The sequence below is a fragment of the Lissotriton helveticus genome, chromosome 5_1 (genome assembly GCF_964261635.1).
Source record: "Lissotriton helveticus chromosome 5_1, aLisHel1.1, whole genome shotgun sequence".
NCBI classification, from domain to species: domain Eukaryota; kingdom Metazoa; phylum Chordata; class Amphibia; order Caudata; family Salamandridae; genus Lissotriton; species Lissotriton helveticus.
Genome location: NC_136065.1, coordinates 275,429,552 through 275,450,951, shown reverse-complemented (window position 1 = coordinate 275,450,951; position 21,400 = coordinate 275,429,552).

Genomic DNA, 21,400 nt, shown 5'->3' with positions numbered 1-21,400 from the left:
ACTCCGGGTACTCTCTCAGTACACCTTCTCTCAGATGTAGTAGAGTGGCAAAGAGCAGACAGGCTACTTACAGGAACATGTGTTAAGTATTTCACATCACTAACATGCAGGGCCGGACTGGGAAGGGGGGGGGGGACTGGTGGGAAACACTTTTGCTGCTTTTGGTACAGGGGACGGATATTGCAGCACTGCTGCAAAACCAGCTCCCTGCACCAAAAATGGCCCCCACCGGTCCAAAACAGCCCCCACCCTTCCGGCCCACCGGGAAAACAGCCGGTGGCCACTACGACTAGTCTGGCCCTGCCAACACGGATGATAAGTAATTGACACGACTCAAGAGAAATCAGACACCAATTTATAAAGATAGCTCTGATTTTATATATTTTTAGACACTAAAATCAAATCAATTCATACAGTGTAACCAGAGTTATTTCAAGCAATAAATAAATCACTTTGCAAAGTGAAAACCATTAACGCTACGATTAATGGGAAAAACACATATATGTAATCGATACTTCAGAAGGTGAGTTGAAAGGAACCCACTCAGAGTTATAGTCTCGGGAGTCCTTAGACAAGTTCACAACAGCTAGCACGATTTTACCTGGCTCAAGGAAGAGGGGTGCAGAGATGCACTTTCAGCTGTCAAACAGTGCTGTCAATCAGAATTGCTGTTTTGAAATGGTTACCTTAGCAAAACGGTACTTACTGGGGGAGTTGAGCAAAACCATTTTGAAGCAAGACTACAAGCTGGCCCTGGACCAGGAGTCTCCAGGCAGATCCAATCTACCTGGCTTGTGGGATCCAGATGCAGAGGTGCTCTTGGCTATCCGTGGGGCTGAACCAGATCTCCAGCCAGAGGAGCTGGCAGGCTTGCAAAGAGAGAGCAAAACAAATGCAAGATCTTTACGATGGAGCCACAGGAGTCATTGGACGTTCGGGCAGAGGAACCTCTTCTCTTGAAGCATCCACTAAAGCAGGTAGTAGTTTGACCCTCCAAAAAGCCTTGGTACCTGCAAGCAATCTGGTTAAGGAAATCTTTAACCAGAGGACGAGGGGAACGTTGTAGAAAGCTGAACCTTACAAAGGGTCGGGACTACAGTTCCCAGAAGCCACCTGAACAAGGACTTTGAGCGGCCAAGCTGGGCGGCTCGGGGTACAAGGCTTCAAGGTCGTGGACTTTGCGGTTTGTGCCTGCTGACTGCAGGGGACTAGTTCCTTTAAACCAATGGAGTTCTTGTGAAGTCTGGTGTTTGCAGAGTGGTTTGCCTTCCTTGTGGAACTAGTTTCTTGCCTTGGTCGAGTTGCAATCCAGTGGGTGCAGGGTAGTTGCCAGAGGCGCAGAGCTTAGAGCGCATCTTTGTGGAGTCCTGCCTTGTCGTGGACACGGGTCTCTTCTTGATATCACGTTGAATCGAAGGTTCTGGTCTCTGGGGTGCCACTTAAATCCTGGATTTATGGGGTATTAGCTAGTGTGAGGCCTATAGTAGTCAATGGGCATCTAGCCCTGCGGACTAATCCGCCCCAGTAGTGACGATATCCTGTGGGTGTATGTCACTAAAACTAGTCAGAGCCTGACTTCTAACCTAAATTCAAGATGGGCAAAACCATCCTTGGTCGTGCACCTTAGCTGCCAGCCCCTAGAGGTGTGATCAGCCTTGTGGAGGTGGATGCCCTCCTTAATAGCTAATTTCCAGCCTGCTTACGAAAAGCAGTGCCTGGGGCAGAGGGAAGCTTTGTCCTCAACTGGGAGACAGTACCTTTGTCCAGTGGCACCAGTAAAGCATTTGAGGCTCACCATCAGTCCGGTGTAGTTCACTAGATATCCTTCGTGGGTGGAGGTGTCACCTCCTGTTCACACAAGTCCTGTGCTTCTGACCTCTGGGAGAGGCACATAATCCACAGCATGAGGTCAGACTTCTGCCTTGGCGGCAAAGCTTCGAAAAAGCCTGCCAAGGCAGGGGGACACTGGTTAAACTAGGTGGGCACTATCTGAAGTGCCACCTGGGTACATGCTGGTTAGGAACCACCAGTGTGTCAGGAGTTAAAAAGCATGATGTTTGACACCAAACACAAAATAAATCGGCCAGGCCATCATGGGGTCGAATATGTAGGCAATGCCCTAATTGCAGCCCATTGTATCTTAGGGACCGCCAGTCACTTGCAGTAGAATTACGTTTAGAACGCTGCCACAGGGCAGTACATGCTTGCACATATATATAATGCACCCTGCTTCTTGGGCTGTAGGAGGCGTATCTTAGGCATGCCTGACCTATATTAAAAGCAGTGAAGTGACCCTGTCACACATGGTGTGTGAAGTGACCCTGTCACACATGGTGTGTGCAGGGTCAGACTCAAGCAGGCACGGTGATCGTGCGGGGTTGACATGGCAGACCTGCAAACTTCAATTTTACTCGATCACTCAGGGTTGCACAATAAGTGTTGCAGCCCTGGTAACCCTTTAACATCCCTGCCCAGACACCACTGGTACCATATACTAGGACCTTACAAGGGTGTAAAAGCACTTGCCAGTTGGTTGTATATCAATTCACATTTACAGTTTGAGGGAAAGAGCACTGGTGCACAGTTTCACTTTCAGATCAATTACCACAGCATCTAACAGCAAAACGTAGGAGAATGACCATTCAAAAAGGGCACTTTACAACATTCAACGTTTAAGCTTGTCCCTAAACTCTTGGATGGAACATTGGTTGGGGGCGGGGCGAGAAATGACATGTTAGCATGGACTCTATTAGCCACTTATGTGACTGCCCTTTAATGATTGGCGTCTCTAAGCTCACCGAATCCTATTATTGTTCCTACTTTTAAGTGTAAGGGCTGCACCTCTATCATTGATTTTATTCTTGTTTCCACAACACTAGTTTTGTGCATTCCCAACTTTAAAATCATTCACAGCCTATTTAGTGGCCATAATTCCTTGTCTTTAGAACTTGAGGCCTTCATGGATCTCATCGATCTACTGGGAGAGGGGCTCCCAATGGGCTCTTCCTCGTTAACCAAGGTAGGCGACTAAACTGGTTCCAAGTAGACCCGGTGCACATTAAAGCTTCCCTTTTAATTAATGCAGCCCAGGTGATAGCCACCTGTCTGGACGCAGATGCACTAGAGAAGACTGTTTTGCAAGCATTTATGGGTATTGCTTGTAAAGTCGAGGGATTACTGACCATTCCCTCAACTCGGCGGGTAGTCAACATCCAAAATGTTTGACAGTACTTGTTCCAAGCACCTTCTGCAGCTCTGAAGCATGTCCCAAGAGATAGGTGCCTGGTGGCAGCCAAAAGGCAGACCTACAAGCAGGCAGTAACCAAAGGCAAACATACTGTGAGAAGTTGGCCTGATATATAATGTTCACTATTCTAGTGAGCACTTTGTATCAGTCCAAACAACCCTTATTGATGATTGGTTGTAAGTCAACCTTATAGACCAGCTATCCTAGTAGCATGGATACGAGCAGTCTAAGGCTAAGACTCTAGAGGGCGTGTTAAGCCAGCTGTTTTACCATCACATTACCCCTTGAACACCAAGTGAAAGGACACCACACAAGTTGTTATGAAAATAAACAGATATTTATTTATAACAGGACTACCCTGAACTCTTTATGAGTCAGGGAGCTAAGCACATAACAAAACTCTTAAGAAAATACTTTAAGTCGCACAATTTACACAAATGCCCGAGGGGCACGAAAAACCATATACACAAGAAGTGGAATGCGAAGTTGCTAGCAGGTAAGTAATACTTTTCTAGACTGTGGAAACGCTAGGCCTGCAATGCTGAACCCTTGGATTAGAAGCAGGAGGCCTAGGGACGCCGTGTGCAGAGTGGAAACTCTCACGCGTAATGCGGGAACAAGTCTATGGATACTAGCAATCACAAAGTTACTGTTCTCGGGCGAACCCGACTAGGTGGGTCGAAAACAAGAGTGGATCCGAACACTTAGGGTGTTGGACTATGCTGGAGCACCGGAGTACTTAGTTTACCTAGCCCAGGGTCTGCGGCTGCATAGGGTTCAAGTTGCGTCGGAAACCCTTGTTGAAGAACGAGGAGCCTGAAGAAAGAAGTTGCTGGCAGGCGGCCAGTGAAGAAGTTCGTGGTGATCCAAGCCTGGATCAGGGAAGAAGAAGACCTGTAAGCAGAGGGGACCAAGTTCTGAATCACTAGCCAGTGATTTAGGTGGGCACCAGGATGGCACCGGACGAAGTCACCTCGACCAGGTGAGTGGGCGCTGCTGGGCTCTGCAGTCTCTCGGACCAGGAGGTGTTGTCGGCGACCAGGATGGAGGTGCGAGCTGTCCCACGAAGGTGTCTGCTGTCGACGTTGCTGGACCCAGGATTGGGGCAACAAGTCTTGGCAAATGCAAGGTCCACGCGGTGGACCTAAAATGGCATCTGGAGTGGACCAGGAGGGTCCAGGGTGCTCCTCTTTTGGAGGGAAGCAAGGGCTAGTCTGGAGCAACCAGACCAGCGGTGGTTGTCATCGTGAAGCGTCGTAAGAGGGCCACTAGCCAACGGGCAAGTGACCTGGACAACGCGGTGAGCCGCAAAGAGCAGAAGGGCCCCACGCCGATCTCGTGGATGCAGGGGGGCTGAACTTCGGTGCTGGAGCTACTCAGGGTCGGGGCTTCTCTTACCCCAAAGCACTCAGTCGAGGGTCACTCGGTGGTCGTGCTGGACAAGCGTCGTGCAGTCTTCAAAGATGGCCGGTCCCTCGAGGTCTCGTCACACCCACGGATCACAGCTGGGCTGATGATGCAGGTTGAGGTCAGAGGTGCCAGGGAAGCTGGTTCTCGTCGTGCTGGGCAGTCTTGATCCGGAGGAGAGACTTACAGCAGACCGCGATGCTTGGTTGGTGCCTGCTGCTGCAGGGTGACTACTCCTTAGTCACAAGGGAGAAATCTTAGGAAGAGTCTTGAGTTCCTCTCGTAGAAAGTCGGTTCAGGATTCAAAGATTGATCTAATTTGGAAGGGGGCCAGTTCCTACCTTTATCCTGCAAAAAGGGGCTGGCACGCAACTAAGTCCTGCCCTATGGGTGGGACTAGGAGGGGGGTGGTTACACCCCTCTCCTTTGGCGGGCTTTCCCCAGATCAGGGGCTGGAGTGCCCCTGGAACTGGTTCAAGCCGGCCTATGCACAGTGAGCACCGGGGTGCCACTTGCAGTCACCTTCCTCTAAAGCCCTGCCTACCTAGGATACACAAAATCCTGTCTGGGACGGTGCTGGCACCGCCCCTGGCAGGAAACCCTTTGTCCTTGCCTCCTGTGCTGGGAGGACTCCCAGCAGCAGGAGGGCAGACTTGTGTCTCGGTGGCAGCATCCATCTTGTGGAGCTGAGGCTATGTCTGACTTTAACCGGGGTTACAGGTTACCAACATGTTGTGTCCCTCTAGAAGGGTGGAATGCTAACCCCGTCGCCAGAATTGGCGAGGGGTTAGTATTCCAATTCGTATGACACCTTACTCGACATGTTTTGATAATGTTATACCAAAGTTAGCATATGACCGCGAGGTACATAATGCACTTAAGAGTATATGGTATAGCGTTATCATGGAACAGCTATTAGGACTTGGTTCTGCAAGCTGCAAACGGGCTCAGCTCATGCCAGAGCACCATTTCACATTATTCCAAGCACTCTGCCTTCAGGATTGTTAAGGCCTGCCATAGGAGTGACAGATAGGAATACATGTGTCCATTTTAGGGTTAGATATATGTATACTATATCTAAAGCAAAGGGTGATTACACCACCTTGCCCCAGCTGTCGTGCAGCCAGTTGTGTCAGATTTGGATGGCCAGCCAGGGGTGGCATAATACATGCTGCAGCCCCTGGTAGGCCCTGGGTACACCTATGCCCTGGGTACCTAAGGTACACTGTACAGGGACTGATAAGGTGACTCAGTATCCAATTAGATATGTACCTAAGGTACATGGAATCCATTTTAGAGAGAGAGCAGTAGGCCTGGGGTCCTGAATAGGAGGGCCCCAGGTCAACTAAGTCAGAAAACCAGCAAAACACCAGGCAAAACGTTGGGGGCAACCATAGTCAGGGATCTACCTTCCTACATAACCCCCCCACCCCCCAACGAAAGGAGATAAGGCTATCCTTGACAGGTAAGCCTATATTGCCTAAGTGGCCATATAAGGAAGTACCAGCACTGGCATGGTTACCCCCTATCTCATGGTCCACTAAGCAATCCCTCACCCTAAGGGTGTCTGAGGGTCTCCACCATGGGGAATCTCTACCTGTGGTGTGTTTTGGCAAAGTAAAAGGCTGGTGCTGAGATGGAGTACTGAAGTGAGGCTCCACTAATTTTGGGCTCAGCTTCCTCCAATCATTATCCACCATAGAGGCCTTTCTTTCCAAGACTGAGTTGTGTTGAGCTCTCAGGGTCAACCTCTGGCTACCTACAGCTGGAGGTTGGGTCCCTCTGTTTGGCTTACTGGAGGGACAGGTCAGGTTTGGGGCCCTTAGGTCCCAGGTTTGGCTGTGCCCAACAGTGTCCATCTGTGGGAGGTCCCTAACTAAATTTAAGGGGGATCCCTCAGGAGTTGGTTTTATTTTCACTTGGCTAGGACTACTAGCTTCAGTGCCCTTAATCTGCTGATTGGGAAGTTCTTTTGGACAGGGGGCCCTTTGGGGTCCACCACTGGCCTCCCTGACCTCTACAGCCCTGGGCTGGCTGAGGCAGGGTAGAGAGGGGCAGGTTACCTGCTCCAGACTGGGTCCCACCTTGGAAGGGTCCACTGCCATCAGGGGTTCTGCCAGGCTAGGCCTGACTACCTCTGGGGCAGTTTCTTCACAAGGGGTCAGATCAGTTCCCTGAGGAGGCTGATCCTTTCCTAAAGTCTGGTGGGAGGGAGATTTCTCTTCCTCCTCAATGCTCTCTGTCTGAGTGGAGTGATCCATTGTTTCAGGCTTCACAACACTATTAACTGTCTGAGTTTGAGCTGTGGCCATCACAACTCTACCAACCTTTTCAGGAAGGGACTCAGTTTGGGTATGGGCTGTGACCATTACAGCCCTGCTAACCTTTTCTGGGAAGGAAGCTGTCTGAGATTGGGCTGTGACTGGCACAGCCCTCCTGACCTGTTCAGGGAGGACATCTTGGACTGGGGCTGTGGCTATCACTGCCCCACTAACCTTACCATGGAGGTTCACCATTTTAAAATGGGTTTCTTGCTCTACCTCAGCCCAGGCTGAGAGCTCTAAATCATTCCCCAGTAGGCAATCTACAGGCAAGTTTGGTGACACTGCCACTCTCTTGTGGCCAGTGACACCTCCCCAGCTGAGATTTACCACTGCCATGGGATGATTTCTCTGTACTCCATCAATATTGGTCACCTGGTATGTGGCACCAGGTAAAAGTTGCCTTGAGGGGACTAGACTCTCAGTCACCATGGTGATGCTAGCCCCTGTGTCTCTATAGGCCTCAACTTTTATACCATTGATGAGGGGCTCCTGTCTGTACTTGCTCAAAGTGTTGGGACAAGTAGTGAAGTTGGCAAACCCCATGCCATTTTCACAGACAAGAGTATCTAAGTCAGGGGACCTGGTTAGGCCAGAGTCCCCAGGAACTCCCAAAGTAAATGCACCCAAATTCTTGGGGGCACTCCCACCACCTGGGGGATTACTACTAGTAGTAACAGGAGGTTTGGGAATGTTACTTGGGGGTATGTTCTCCTTATTGTTGTTCTTTGGGCAACTGCTGTCAGTTTTCAAATGACCCACCTGTTTACAGGGATAACAATAGGGTTTCTTCTGGGCATTGGAAGGATTCTGGGACCCACCCCCCTCAGAGGATTTTTGGGGCCCTGATGTGGTTTGATCTGCAGATTTATTCCCACCCTTCTCTTGAGGCTTGGTTGATTCCTTTTTCTGGTCACCACCTTGGTTCTTAGGCCTAATCCTGGTTCTGACCCATTTGTCTGCCCTCTTACCCAATTCTTGTGGAGAGGTCAGATCAGAGTCTACCAGGTGCTGGTGTATTAACTGGTTCTGACAATTATTTAAGACTTGCTCTCTCATAATAAGATTATACAATCCTGTGAAGTCAGTAACCTTGCTACCCAGTAGCCAGCCTTCCAAAGCCTTAGTGGCACAATCAACAAAGTCAGCCCAATCCTGAGACTGAGTTTTCTGGGTATCCCTGAACAGCAACCTGTACTGCTCAGTGGTTAAGCCAAACCCATCAACCAGTGTATTTTTCAGGACTTGGTAATTATTAGCATCCTCAACTCTAGTAGTGAGGAGCTTATCTCTACCTTTGCCATCAAAGGAGAGCCACAGTATAGCTGCCCACTGACTTTGGGGGATGCACTGTACAGTGCAGGCCCTCTCCAAAGCAGCCATCCATTTCTGGATGTCATCCCCTTGTTTAAAGGGGGGCACTATCTTAGTCAGGTGTTTAGTATCTAAACTCCTTTCCTTATCTCTTGGGAGATTGCTGCCACCAGTGGAAACTGTCCCACTCATCTGCTGTTCTCTAGCAAAGGCAAGCTTTTCTTTGGCCAGGGCAAGTTCTTCCCTTTCAATCCTCAGATTAGCCTGCTTCATCCTTGCTTCATGCTCTCTTCTCTGAGGGGAAGTCAATCTCCTCTGGGGAGAAATCCTTCTCCTCTGAGAAGAGGCATTAGAGTGCAGAGATACACTGGAGTCCCTAGAAGGAGATCTACCTCTTCTAACTCCAAGGTTAGGCCTCATTAGGGTCAGTACTGGGGGTCCCCCAGATCCTTGCCCAAGTAGGTCTAAGTTGGCCCTAGTGAGTCTGCTGACTAACCCTTGTTTGCCTCACCCTCAGAGAGTTCCCCTAGATCCTCCTCCTCAACTCTGTCTTCAGTGTCAAGGAGGTCTGGATCTCCAATGGTACCCTCTAGGGCTGGCATATTCCCATCTAACTGAGAAATTTTTCTCGCATCATATGTCTCTAAGAGACCTATCAGAAAGGGAATGGTGGGGTTAGACCCCTGTTTCAGTTTCCTGGAGGTACACACTTGTCTCATCTCCTGGAAACTGAGAGCTGCATATCTTGATTTGACCTGTGGAGGGTCACTAGCCACAAGGGGAGTCTCAGTAGACTCTCCATGGGTAGACATGCTTTTCTAGTGAGGTGTAAGTGGTGCACTTACCTACACTATATGTTTACCTACTGATCCCTTGCTAGAGTTGTAGTTTAGGGTGTGCTAGGCCCTAGGAGCTACAACAGCTGGTTCAGTAGAACTCAGAGTATTCTAAGCTAAGTTATAGGTACCTTAGTACTTATGTGATCTTTCAAATGATATTCTTAGGATATGTGTGGTAAAACAACAGCAAGCTCAAATCCCAACCGCTGCTCACCAATGTGAGAAGTTGGCCTGATATATAATGTTCACTATTCTAGTGAGCACTTTGTATCAGTCCAAACAACCCTTATTGATGATTGGTTGTAAGTCAACCTTATAGACCAGCTATCCTAGTAGCATGGATACGAGCAGTCTAAGGCTAAGACTCTAGAGGGCGTGTTAAGCCAGCTGTTTTACCATCACATTACCCCTTGAACACCAAGTGAAAGGACACCACACAAGTTGTTATGAAAATAAACAGATATTTATTTATAACAGGACTACCCTGAACTCTTTATGAGTCAGGGAGCTAAGCACATAACAAAACTCTTAAGAAAATACTTTAAGTCGCACAATTTACACAAATGCCCGAGGGGCACGAAAAACCATATACACAAGAAGTGGAATGCGAAGTTGCTAGCAGGTAAGTAATACTTTTCTAGACTGTGGAAACGCTAGGCCTACAATGCTGAACCCTTGGATTAGAAGCAGGAGGACTAGGGACACCGTGTGCAGAGTGGAAACTCTCACGCGTAATGCGGGAACAAGTCTATGGATACTAGCAATCACAAAGTTACTGTTCTCGGGCGAACCCGACTAGGTGGGTCGAAAACAAGAGTGGATCCGAACACTTAGGGTGTTGGACTATGCTGGAGCACCGGAGTACTTAGTTTACCTAGCCCAGGGGCTGCGGCTGCATAGGGTTCAAGTTGCATCGGAAACCCTTGTTGAAGAACCAGGAGCCTGAAGAAAGAAGTTGCTGGCAGGCGGCCAGAGAAGAAGTTCGTGGTGATCCAAGCCTGGATCAGGGAAGAAGAAGACCTGTAAGCAGAGGGGACCAAGTTCTGAATCACTAGCCAGTGATTTAGGTGGGCACCAGGATGGCACCGGACGAAGTCACCTCGACCAGGTGAGTGGGCGCTGCTGGGCTCTGCAGTCTCTCGGACCAGGAGGTGTTGTCGGCGACCAGGATGGAGGTGCGAGCTGTCCCACGAAGGTGTCTGCTGTCGACGTCGCTGGACCCAGGATTGGGGCAACAAGTCTTGACAAATGCAAGGTCCACGCGGTGGACCTAAAATGGCGTCTGGAGTGGACCAGGAGGGTCCAGGGTGCTCCTCTTTTGGAGGGAAGCAAGGGCTAGTCTGGAGCAACCAGACCAGCGGTGGTTGTCGTCGTGAAGCGTCGTAAGAGGGCCACTAGCCAAAGGGCAAGTGACCTGGACAACGCGGTGAGCAGCAAAGAGCAGAAGGGCCCCACGCCGATCTCGTGGATGCAGGGGGGCTGAACTTCGGTGCTGGAGCTACTCAGGCTCGGGGCTTCTCTTACCCCAAAGCACTCAGTCGAGGGTCACTCGGTGGTCGTGCTGGACAAGCGTCGTGCAGTCTTCAAAGATGGCCGGTCCCTCGAGGTCTCGTCACACCCACGGATCACAGCTGGGCTGATGATGCAGGTTGAGGTCAGAGGTGCCAGGGAAGCCGGTTCTCGTCGTGCTGGGCAGTCTTGATCCGGAGGAAAGACTTACAGCAGACCGCGATGCTTGGTTGGTGCCTGCTGCTGCAGGGTGACTACTCCTTAGTCACAAGGGAGAAATCTTAGGAAGAGTCTTGAGTTCCTCTCGTAGAAAGTCGGTTCAGGATTCAAAGATTGATCTAATTTGGAAGGGGGCCAGTTCCTACCTTTATCCTGCAAAAAGGGGCTGGCACGCGACTAAGTCCTGCCCTATGGGTGGGACTAGGAAGGGGGTGGTTACACCCCTCTCCTTTGGCGGGCTTTCCCCAGATCAGGGGCTGGAGTGCCCCTGGAACTGGTTCAAGCCGGCCTATGCACAGTGAGCACCGGGGTGCCACTTGCAGTCACCTTCCTCTAAAGCCCTGCCTACCTAGGATACACAAAATCCTGTCTGGGACGGTGCTGGCACCGCCCCTGGCAGGAAACCCTTTGTCCTTGCCTCCTGTGCTGGGAGGACTCCCAGCAGCAGGAGGGCAGACTTGTGTCTCGGTGGCAGCATCCATCTTGTGGAGCTGAGGCTATGTCTGACTTTAACCGGGGTTACAGGTTACCAACATGTCGTGTCCCTCTAGAAGGGTGGAATGCTAACCCCGTTGCCAGAATTGGCGAGGGGTTAGTATTCCAATTCGTATGACACCTTACTCGACATGTTTTGATAAAGCGATACCAGAGTTGGCATTTAACCGCGAGGATTATAATGCACTTAAGAGTATATGGTATAGCGTTATCATGGAACAGCTATTAGGACTTGGTTCCGCAAGCTGCAAACGGGCTCAGCTCATGCCAGAGCACCGTTTCACATTATTCCAAGCACTCTGCCTTCAGGATTGTTAAGGCCTGCCATAGGAGTGACTGATAGGAATACATATGTCCATTTTAGGGTTAGATATATGTATACTATATCTAAAGCAAAGGGTGATTACACCACCTTGCCCCAGCTGTCGTGCAGCCAGTTGTGTCAGATTTGGATGGCCAGCCAGGGGTGGCATAATACATGCTGCAGCCCCTGGTAGGCCCTGGGTACACCTATGCCCTGGGTACCTAAGGTACACTGTACAGGGACTGATAAGGTGACTCAGTATCCAATTAGATATGTACCTAAGGTACATGGAATCCATTTTACAGAGAGAGCAGTAGGCCTGGGGTCCTGAATAGCAGGGCCCCAGGTCAACTAAGTCAGAAAACCAGCAAAACACCAGGCAAAAAGTTGGGGGCAACCATAGTCAGGGATCTACCTTCCTACACATACCTTGCAGGAATTCGCTTGGGAGGAGTTAATCCAGCAAGTGTAATGGGAGACAGCTCGCTTTTCAGGATGTCAGTGAACCGGCAATGCTGTGCAGGTAGGACAGGTCCTGCCATTTGTGTGCACATTTCTCAGCAACAGTGTGTGGATCCCTTTGCAGGGGTTTACAACTTTGGCGAGGTGGCAGAGGGGAAAGCTACAGTAGGCAATGAGCTGGAACAGGTTCCTGTAGTTTTTGCTCTGGAGGAAGTAACCAAGGATATACATGCTATAATCAAATTACAAGAGAGGAATTGAGGCTACTATGCCCGCACTGTTCAGAAAGTCCATATAAGTTGAAAGAGAGACAGGTGCTGGTGATCTGGGACACAATCCCCTGAGTACCAATATAGGAGAGCCAAACCAATTGACATACTAAACAACTTTGCACAAAAATTGACCCGCACTCTTCAAATGTCGCTACCAAATCAATACAGTATCAGCAATATATATTAATGAAATACAGTAGTTCTCATCGATGTTCTCCCAAGAATTCTCAAGTCAATTTTCTTCATCAGAAAAGATTCTTTTATTCATACATGATGATAAAACACAATAGCCAACGCGTTTCGTCCGTGACCGGACTTCTTCAGGGCTCAAGAAAAGTTCTTGGTAAAGCTCGTTGGCAGTCCTAACTCAAAGAGTTCAAGTGTTTTCTCAGGATGAAGTAATCATTAAGGTTCCATCGTACCAGGAGTTCAAATAATTAATGTTTAGTGGAGAGTATAGGCCTTAGAGTATCGGCGTGTACGGAAACGTCTGATCTTCAAGTTGAAGATCAGACTTGGCTATTGCGTTTTATATATTGCTGATACTGTATTGATTTGGTAGCGACATTTGAAGAGTGCGGGGTCAATTTTTGTGCAAAGGATATACATGCGCTACCTAGGAAGAAGGCCCCGGGCCCTGATGGGATTCCCTGGGACTTGTTGGGGATGGATGATGAGCTATGGGGCCCCCTTTTTCTATGGTGGTCAACATCAGTGATCATGCCTGTGTTCAAAAAGGGTGATAAAGATAATCCCCAATGCTACCGCCCCATTTCACTGATCGATACAGTAATAAAGGTCCTTGGGAGGGTTATACTTAACAGGTTGATGGCCTGGTCAGATGCAAATGACATTCTTACAGATGTCCAATATGGCTTTAGGCCAGGAAGGTGAACATCTGACCAGTGCTTGAATCTTTACTTAATTATAAATAAGTATACTGTAGCCCGGCCTGAATCCCTCCACCTGGCATTCATGGACCTTACATAACCCTTCAAAAGGGTTCATTGTACCAAACAATGGGCGTGCTGCTCGAGTTAGAGGTGAAGACCAACAGAGTGGCCTCGTGTTTAGACTTGCACTCTGACATCTCGGCCTCTGTGTTTTCTCGCATGGTACTGCCTGCACCCTATCTTTTCTGACCTGTAGGAGGGTGAGGCAGCAGCGCATCCTTGCACCATTCCTGTTCACTTTATATGTAAATTGGCTTGAGCAAGCCCTTCTCTCAACTCAGGCTGATTGCCCTATGGTAGGTTTGAAGGCGCTCCCGGTATTGGTATATGCAGACAATGCTGTACTGATGGCCCACACGGCCAGGGGGCTGCAGCTCCTCCTGGATAAATTTGTCATCTTTATGGATAGTCTGAACCTGGCGGTGAACTTTACTAAATCATGTGTCATGATAGTGGGACAACGGCCTACCAGCTCTAAGACCTTCAAAACAGGCCACCACACTCTGGGCAAAGTCTCAGACTATCCCTACCTAGTGGTGCTATTTGATGTGAAGAATAACTGGCTGCTGCCGTTGGAGGGGAAGAGAGTTGCGCTTGTTAAAATCACCGGGACTGTGGTTAGCTTTGCTCGTAGGCTGGATTTCTGGTCTCCACAAGTATTGCTCAAGATTTACAATGCTAAGTGTGTGTCCCAGACCCAGTAAGGTAGTGAGATTTAGGGGTTTGTGAAGACTGATAATTCAAGCAGCCGAAAACAAATTTTTTAGGCAACTTGTCCAAATTCCACATTGTACCCAGGCTTTTTTAGTACATGCCGAACTTGGAATTAGGTTTCTAGCCGACATAGTCACTTTAGCCCCCTGCTCTGCTGGTAAAAGTCCGGACCTAGGAGGAACTTAAGCTTAACAGATGGAATCTCTCCGATTGTCCCTGGATGGCGCACACAGAATCCACTAGTTAGCGTATGTGAAGGCAGCATTTACAGCACTCAGGAGAGCTGATGCTTACCTGACATCTCCCTCCTTGTCACCCTGGGATCTACAAGGTATAAAAGAGCTGTATTTTGAGTAGGTAATATTAACCCGAGAAGGGGCTGAAATGATGAAACACTTAGTGAGTTGTCACATGCTCCTAAAGTATGTTCAGGGTATGGAGCATTATTTAGTGCGGGTAAGCAGAAGGAGTGACCGGTTTCGCTGGGCTAGGTTTCGATTTGATCAATTACATCATCTTCTGGCCACACTCTGCGAATGGATCCTCCCGGAAAACAGGTTGTCCTGCAGCTGCAACAACAGGTCTCCGCAGGACACCCTACATTTTCTTATGTTTTGCAAGTACTACAGTTGGCCCAGAAAGCTGTTTCTGTTACCATTGTTGAAGTCTTTGAATTGTATCCAAGTGCAACCTGCTGTCGTGTATTTACAGCTGTTACCTAATGAATTTGTTTTATTTGCTGTGGTCAGTTTTTTATGTGCAGTCCTGGTGTCTAGGCACTCAAGACAGAATTGAGTTTTGTGTCAATGTATCTGGTGTTCTTTTAATCTGATATTATTGTAATTAGGATTCTTATGTTGTACTTAATGTATAAGAGTTTCAACTGTATGTTTTTATGGATATTTATTGTGTTCTTTCATGGTTGCATATACAACCAAATAACGATTTTATGATGATGAACTGTGTAATGGATTACGAAATAGACTCTACTCATCTCTCTGCTCATCCTCGGATGGTCAAAACCAGGGCATCTATTTTAGACCTCGACCGACTACACAGGCTGACGGAGGTCTTCATATCCCCCCACGCCAGGGTATACCTTCTATTCTTCCCCACATAAACAATATTCACAGATTTATATGATTTTTGCTGGGGCCAGGTAATATGGGGTGCAGACAATGGAAGTCTGTCCTAAGATTACCTCAGACCATAACCCATTACTCCCGACACTTCTGACCGCTGCTGGCAGAAGGGACTAACTTCAGTTTGCATTTCCTTGTCATCTTTCTAATCCGGATTATTGAACTCACATAGATGGGTTGCTTAGGGTGCTTATTAGGCTGAGTACTGGAACAGCCCCACCGCAGGTTGTGTGGGACGCTATGAAAGCGTATATTAGGGGTGCTGCACTACAGAAACTGGTTTGGATGAGAGGCAATATGTAGACACATTTAATACTGCCAACAAACATACCTGCTGATCTAAGCTCTAACATGAGCTTCATCAATCCATTTAAGGTATGTTGAGCCTTTCTCATCAGTCTTTTTTCTTGCTTCTATAATTGGTTGCAGGGACGTTCATTTGTACATATTTTTCTGGTATTTTTTAGGATTCGCTTTAATTTTGTCTTCTGACATACGTGCCAGAGGACACGTTCTTTGTCTACAATATTTTGGTAAGCTAGTTTGATAGCTACTTTGGATCTTTTTTGCACATGGTTTTGGGTAATAAGGCAGCTCTCTTCCCTCTTTTTGGTGTTACTCTTTTATGATGCTAACTTTTCGCCAACTTTTTGCCCTGTTTCTAGTGCCTCACATCCCTTTTTTCACGGGTGAAACGCTTAGCTCACTAGACCTTTATCCTTTATGATTCACGTGTTCTCTTATATCGTGCACCTCCTTCCCCCATTCTAATCTGGCTATTTTTGCTTCTCTTATCTCTCTATCATGCTTTATCTTTTAAAACTCACTTTCTTCATTTGTAATGTAAATGTCTTTCTTTAAAAATTTGTATTTTTACCGCTTATTTTAAAATATCCTCATGTTATATGCCATTACAGCCCTGAAGAAGCCCATGTTTGGGTGAAACTCGTTGACTGGCTGTTTCTTATGAAGTGCAACAGAGAATAAAAGACCAGAAAATATTCATGTGCTAATGCTTTTTATTGGTATATTGCTGCATATCCAATTAAAAGTGTCTACATATTGCCTCTCATCCAAACCAGTTTCTATAGTTAGTGATCTACAAGCAGCAGATCATTTGAGGTGGGCAATATCGCATACTGCCGTTGACTAGTCCTGGCAGTGCAGTCCTCAATGACCCGGCTCCTTTCAAATTCTTTTTCGGTGCTACACTACAGTTTATCCTTGATAAGGTTATGCAGGAGGGTGTAAACAGGTCTCATCAGGGAACTGTGGATTTAGAACTCCGGCTTGCTCAGGCAATACTAACTAGAGATCTGGGGAGCAGGCTCTGCATCTTGAGCTAGTTGAAAGTCAGTGTCTGTTAGACGGGGGGCTCAGAGAAAAGGTGGCTGCCTGCTATCATAAAAATAAAGTACTGCAGTACGAATATGGTGATACTTAGGTCAAATCTTAGCTCACCAGATCTCCGATAAGAAATCAAGGTTTGCTTTACGCAGTAATAAAGGCGAAGGTGCAGTCTTGCATACTAACCCCCAAGCTATTGCTGAGCAATTTACACCTTTCTATCAGAATGTCAAAAGCCAGACCCAGCTGTTTAGTAGGTCCGACCTTATGGAATACTTATGGGGCTGTAGATTACATCGCCTAGAAGCTAGCCATGCATCAATTTTACACAAGGATATCAGAGCAGGTGCTATTAAAGCTCTGCTTACCGGAAAAGCGGCTGGGAAGAAACAATTCCACTGGAATTTTGTAAAGTATTTTCGATATTATTCTACCTCAATTTATTAATCTGATAGAGCATATTGACAAGGGAGGTGAGGTACCTGCTACATGGAATCTCACTAATATTGCTGTTTTTTGTGAGGATAAGCCACCAGAGAATAGGGGCTCTTACCTATCTCATTGATCAATTTAGATGCAAAGGTTTTTTCGAAGATACTAGCAACACGGCTGGCCCCGTTAATGCAAAATTTGGTCTCACCTCAACATTGCTTTGTACCCGGACCAGTGATACAAGCCAAACCACAGTGGTAAATGCAGCATTCGATGTTGCTGAAAGAACAGGAAATAGAATTGGTATGATCCTATTGGATGCCGAGAAGGCCTTTGACTGCGTGGTGTGAGAATGCCTCTGGGTAACGATGGGGTTCCTTGGCTTTGGGGATAGATTTATCAAGTGGGTTAAATCCCTATATAGGAATCCTATGGCCAAGGTAGTGCAAGGGGGACTTGTTCTCTATCATTTTAGATCCTTAGGGGTACCAGTCGGGGTGTCCGCTTTCTACCCTCCTGTTTTGCTGTTTATATTGAGCCGTAACTTAAGTCTCTCGTACTGAATGAAGGAATCAGCCAGTGGCTGTGAGCTTAATACTACAGCTTATGTCAACGACGGTGCTATTTTTATGACTTATCTATCGTCTGCTCTTACTCAAATAACAGACGAGGCAAATAGGTTTGGAGCCTTCTCTGGGTATAAGCTAAATGTAGCTAAAACACATATATTGCTTAATTATGAATCAGAGTATCAGGTCCCCAGAGTAGCAGCAACATCCACTTACTTAAGAGTTAAGTAGCCAGGTCAATGATATTTTTAAACTAAACTATGAACCCTTATTGTAATCAGTAACCTCTAAGCTGCGCTCATGGCATCGACTTCCTATTAGCATAGTCTGCTGCTGCAATATTATCAAAATGAACATTCTGCCAAAATGTTTATACTTATTTTGAGCTTTCCCACTCCGAATTCCGGACTCTTTCTTTAGGTGTCTTGAAGGGGTCATTGGCAGTTTTATATGGGACTACAAACGGGCTGTCCACTTCTTGAAACTCCTGTATAAGCAAGGGGGTATCCGCTACCTGATGTAACATTGTACTTTTGGGCAGCATTTGCTGGTCGCATATGCAGTCTGCTGACTGGGCGGGATCCAGATCTGTCCATTCTGGAGTATCAATCTGTCTTGGGGTCTGACAACAGGTTCTTTTTTCATTGGCTTATGGGCCCTAATGACTACAAATGGGTTTGATTTAGAATTATTTGGGATATTGTCCGTATCTGAAGGGAAATATGCTCTAGGTATTCTTTGGCCACACTGCATGCAGATACGCTACTGAGGGGAAATCCAGCTTTTCTTGAAATATTCCATGATCCGATGGGCAAGGCATGGGCAAGGTTAGGGGTGACGACTGTAGGACAACTATTTGATCTTAACATTTTCTGCTAATTTTCCTTTCTACAGGCTTCATATGATCTTCCTCATCGGTTTTTCTTGAAATATTTACAGCAGCGGAATTGCTTTTTGTGTAGGTGCAAGGAATCAATAGATCTTGAAGCATCGTATATTTGTTCTTACTTATATAGGGCACTTGGAAAAGCTTCGATCAGTGTACTGTTTTCAGAGTTTTTTCCTGGAAAGTACTGATAGTTTGTTACATGCTCCTAAGTGGAGCACGATGCTTCCCTCTGAGATCTCAGCGGTAGAGATCCAGAATGCTTTGGCGACTGTTGACCGGTCTGCCCTCTCTGTAAGCTTAAAGCTGCAACAGTTTCAGACTATCTGCAGGCTTTATTACACACCTGACCGGATGACAAAATGGATCACAAACTGTGTTTTGGACAAGACTCAATATCCGAAGTGCAAATGCCATGCAGGAGATATTGTTAACATGAAACCCCTGAAACCAGGGAGCAAGAGCCTAGCTTATCAGTAACCGGTATCCACAACACTCACTGGGGTTGGAATAGTTCCGTTTTGTAGAAAGAAAATAATTTTTCTTTTCCGAGTCCCCTCACCCACCAGGGTTTCCCCACGGTGACTTGCTTCATCATTGGGGCATCCCGGCCCTCTACGGACTGAGGCGTGCTGCGACTTGTGAACTACGTGGGAGCACTTAAGTGATGGACTATGTGTAGTGCAAACTGTGTCGTAAAGTGGAGTGGAATTATTTTAAGTGGGTTAAAACTCCCTAACTAGTGGGCTACAAATGATTTATTCTTGCTCCTAGGGGGTAAATTAAAAACGAGGTAGAATACTAGGGGTCCTAGTCGCAATGAGTTAGGTGTACCTAGTCATTCCAGTCAACATGTTTCAAGCTTTCCCCAAGCTCTTCTTCAGGACTACACAGGGACCAGCACTGTGTTCGCCACTCCTAATTGTGATCAAGTGAGTTTTAAAAATTCGTTAAATGCTGCAATAATAAGGCATGCATTAGTACATACGTAAAATGATAGTCACGTAGTATCTGTAAGGAAGAAAACACGTGCAATATGGTTAAGGGGTTATATGGCCCCCCAAAAATATTCACAATTTCTACACACACAAGAGACAGAATGTGAAGTTGTTTGCGTCTTTTGTCCATGCTGGGGAAAAAAGGAGCCAAATGGCGTGTATTTAAAACAGGTGTCTATCAACACCGTGAAAAGCACTCAGTGATATAACACACACACACACCATGTGTAAAACGACAGACTGTTACATACATAAAAGGGGACCTAGCTTTGCCCCATGGACGCTGAGAGTTGATGGTATCCCTTCAATCTGGTAATTCGGAAAGAAAAGTATTGCCGTGTTAGGGGCCGGTTGTGCTACAAAGAAGCAAGCGGTGATGGCTACAGTCTGCTGTTTGTAGTCACCTGTGGGGGTTCAAAATGGGACTTACTTGGTATCGAGATACTCATGCTGATTCACCTACACTGCAGCCTCCAGACCGCATGTTAGAGAGTGTGCGTCCAGTTGTTACTTATGTACTTGTATTTCCGCATTGTCATCGCGGTAAGTGTAGACCGCTCGTGGTTGATTTTAACAAATGGAACTAGCGGCGGCCATCTTGGGGGTATATCGCCCCCTTCTATTAGCTGTGCAAAACGCTAGTTTTTACCCAAAAATTGTTATATGGAGATGTCTTTCGTGAACACAACTGAAATAGGTGATTTAGACAAAGTATTTACAAAACTGTAACTTATGCAGGGAATTCCAAAATAAGCTGGTGGCGGCCATCTTAGGAGTTTGTCAACCCCTTCTAATAGTGCTAACTTAGTGCTAACTTAGTCGAAAATGCTCGTATTTCTAAACAAATATATATATATTTTTTGTAACTACATACTTTCCTAAAAGCAAATTTAGATTTTTTTTTAAAAATATGTTACATTTGTGATCTATTCGGGGTAATCCCACTAGGGAAAAAGGTAAATATGATGCCATGTTTTTAGGTAAAGGACTACAGGTTAGATCTAACCTCCTAGATTTAAGCAGTGGACACAAACTTATAAAAGCTGGATTACTGGGCAGCAGGGGGTCAAAAATACTCAGACGCTCTGATCATGTTATGAATTGTCTCCATGGTATGTCATCATTAAGACCATGGGTATCTGAACGTAATTTGAAAACCCAGCGTTGTTCCTTTTCAAACAATTTTTTGTCCATGTGTGTTTGATTCTGCATTGTTTCAAGGACCACCCACCTCATGTCATTCGGGGTATGCTGTTTTTCAAGGAAATGTGTAGTCATTTTAGTATTAGATCGTTTGCACCTGATGCTGCTACGGTGCTCTACGATGCGTTTGCTGACCTTCCTGGTGGTCATTCCAACATAGTGCAAATTACACGTACAAGTGATCATGTAGACCACTCCTGTCGTATTACAGTTAGAAAATGATCTGAGGTCCCAGGTTACCCCGTTGTTACAAATGACTTGTTCCGTTGCTGTGGTCAAATGGCAGACGCTACAGCAGCAGACATTGCACATCTTTGCCGGCTGCCCTGCCATTCAGGAAATTTGGGCAGGTGTGGCCCAAATAGTCATACCCTGCTTTGGCCGTGATCATGATGGGGTATACGATGGATTGCAATCCTAGCTCTAGATCACTGATCGCGATTATAATTGTATCCGTCTGTTTATGCATAGCTAGGTCATGGGTATCCCCTTCCCCCTGAAGGTGGCCGAGTGGTGGACGATTATCCGTCAAATATATAAATGTCAGCTTGCAACTGCCAAGGCCAGTGGGCACCCTAGTAATAAAACATTTTGAAAGAGGTTGGATCGGTGTCAAATGGGACTAGAAATCAAAGTCCATAATCCAACTGTTGTTATGAGATCTGCACAGGATGACATCCATCATCCCACAGTGTTGGGAGGTAGGTCTATGCCTATTATTTGCTTTTGTTAGGTTTTGTCATTGCTTAGATGTCTTTCTTTTTTAT